This window comes from Mastomys coucha, unplaced genomic scaffold (assembly GCF_008632895.1).
Source record: "Mastomys coucha isolate ucsf_1 unplaced genomic scaffold, UCSF_Mcou_1 pScaffold22, whole genome shotgun sequence".
Taxonomy (NCBI): domain Eukaryota; kingdom Metazoa; phylum Chordata; class Mammalia; order Rodentia; family Muridae; genus Mastomys; species Mastomys coucha.
The window spans coordinates 33,840,248-33,843,168 of record NW_022196905.1 but is presented as its reverse complement, the minus strand read 5'-3'; positions in this window follow the sequence as shown (position 1 = coordinate 33,843,168).

The following is a 2,921-nucleotide window of genomic DNA, read 5'->3' as shown; positions in this document are numbered from 1 at the left end:
GAGTTCCATGAAACCCCATGCTACTCAAACTGCTGGACTACAGAAGCAATGAGATAAAAAAGCTTGCTTTAAATGGCTAAATTTAGGGTTACAATACAAAGCAATATACAATTAACACACATGCATCTCCTGAATATTTATATCCTTGAGATGTAAATCTTCAACATATTTTCTGCAATAAATATGTTAATTAAAGGAAAATGCATATTTTAAATATGTAAGAACAAAGTACACAGTGTATATATGAAATTGTAAAGGAAAGAAAACTAAAATTTATAACACAACGATGCCAAGTTACATAACTAGAAGGTTGGTTTGTAAGGCTCCAAAAACATCTCATACAGTGCTAGAGATTTCTTTATTAGTGTTGCTTACTAACTTCACTAACTCTCCTTGAGGGACATCTGTTCATTGAAAGGTATGAACTTGCTGTTCACCTTGTGTTAGATTTGTGATACATTTAGAATTCTACAAATGCTCTGAAGAATGATTCCTTTGGCTGTACAAAGAGGCAAAATATTGTCATCTTCCTATAATTTTCCAAATGTAAGTGAACCAGGACACCAGCTGAGAGCCAGCATCCTCTGTACCTTATAAGCAAGCTGCATCTATGAAGTCTAAGCAATAGAGATGCTTAAGCATAACTTTGCACAACAACAACACCAGATGACATGTCATGGTGGAAGGGGTAAGTATCATGAGGCCCTATGTCTAACTGGAGAGCTACTGGACACTGCCAGCCTGGATATATATGCCATATATTGAATATATATGCTAGTAACAGTTAAAGTGGAAGAGACCACAAATTTAAGAGGGGATAAAGAAGGACATAGAAGGAATTAGAGATGGGAGGGTGTGGGATGAAAATCTTATAAATAGAGTATTTATAAATGAGAGCCTCAAAAATAATTATAAAATGAAAGAGATTTACTGTGAAAGATTTCAATGATGACGATGATGTCAGCACTGATTGAAATTTTGATCCCTGATTGTGGACCAGATATTGTGCTAAGTGATTTTGTGCTCTTGAAGTCCACACACTGCCCACAATGCACCTTCAGTGAGTAGTTCCTGGAGGGCTCTTTACTTGCTGAAGATCACACAGTTCCATGGTAGCAACAGAATAAGAAGTCAAATCAAGCTCTTCAGCATTGCCTAGCTCCCCTCTTGTCAATACCGCATGAGAATGAGACCTGGTGGCTTTCCTTCAGCATCCCTTAAAGTATATTGGAATGCTTATTTATCTCAGCCAAGTTCAAGGCTGTCTATGGGATCAATCAGAGTTTGTTAAGGGGCTGTGGTCAGGACCCCATTTTTCTAGGTTCGTAGCAACTCATCAAACACTATTCCAGGTCAGCTGGGGCTGCCTGTCTGTAGTAATGACAAAAATCCATGGCTTGAGTTTCTTAATTAACTAAATACAATGAAGTCTATAAATTGATCAGAGCAGACTCTCCTATGGAATTAATTAGAAAATTGTGGGGAAGAACTTGATGAATAACCCAAACTTCATAGGCCTACTGAGAATTCCTCAGAAGTCCCAAATAAAACACAGTTCTACTTTAAAAATCAGTTTAGAATGTGGTACTTCTTCCTCCCCAAGAGAAACCATCTCCAGGAGAGGCAAATAGGAGAGAGACATGAACTTGGAGATGAAGGCTTATCGCTGTGAGTGGCCCAAGTGGCTGAAGCCCTTTACTTTTCTGCTCTTGACACACTGGAGGTGATAATTGTCCCACAATAGCACTTCTGTTACATTGGTTAAGCCTATGTCTTCGTGACAGTGCATTTAAAAACACAACTAGAAAAAAAAATGCAATTAACTATTTTATTTTGTGCTCACAAATGCAAATTAGAGAGTAGATATAATTATGTCAAAAACAGAGGTTAATAAGTAACCGTTGGGCTATAATTATCTGTCTGCTCCTAGAGAAAGGAGGTTTGGAGTCTACAGTAACAGGGTAAGAGGAGAGGGCTGTGTGTCAGTCACAGGCTTCTAGCTTTATGTTTGTTTTTTAACTGATTCTGGTGATCTCTGCCCCGAGAAGGTCATATCATTGTCTCTTCCTGCAGATAGGAACTCAAGACTCAGAACAAAGGCATGTGTCTAAATCCACAGTGACAAGTACTACCTGGCATGTGCTATCACTCCAAAGTTCTCAGTCCTTTCCTTTCCTTCATCTTGTTTTATCCTTATTTGGGCTTTAGGATATATAATTTCAGGATGTACTAGTATCTGGGTTCAGATACAGATATAAGAAAAATTATTAAACAATATTTTTGTTTAAATTTGATGATTAACCCAAACTTCATAGGCCTACTGAGAATTCCTCAGAAGTCCCAAATAAAACACAGTTCTACTTTAAAAATCAGTTTAGAATGTGGTACTTCTTCCTGCCCAAGAGAAACCATCTCCAGGAGAGGCAAATAGGAGAGAGACATGAACTTGGAGATGAAGGCGTATCGCTGTGAGTGGCCCAAGTGGCTGAAGCCCTTTACTTTTCTGCTCTTGACACATCATGTAATCTTTTTAAATATTTTTTGATATTTTCTTTATTAACATTTCAAATATTTTCCTCTTTCCTGGTTTCCACCTCTCCCAGAAACATCCTATCACATCTTCCCTTGCCATGCTTCTATGAGGGTGTTCCTCTACCCACCCACCCACTCTCACCTCTCCACCCTTGTTTCTCCTACTCTGGGGCATCTATCAAGTCTTCATAGGACCAAGAACCTCTCCTTCCTTTGGTGCATGACAGGGCCATCCTCTGCTACATATGCAGCTGGAGCCATGTATACACTCCTTTGTTGATGGCTTAGTACCTGGGAGTTCTGGGGAGTGTGGGGTTCTGGTTGGTTGGTATTGTTGTTCTTCTTATGGGGTTGCATCATGTAATCTTAACCAATAATATACTTCACCA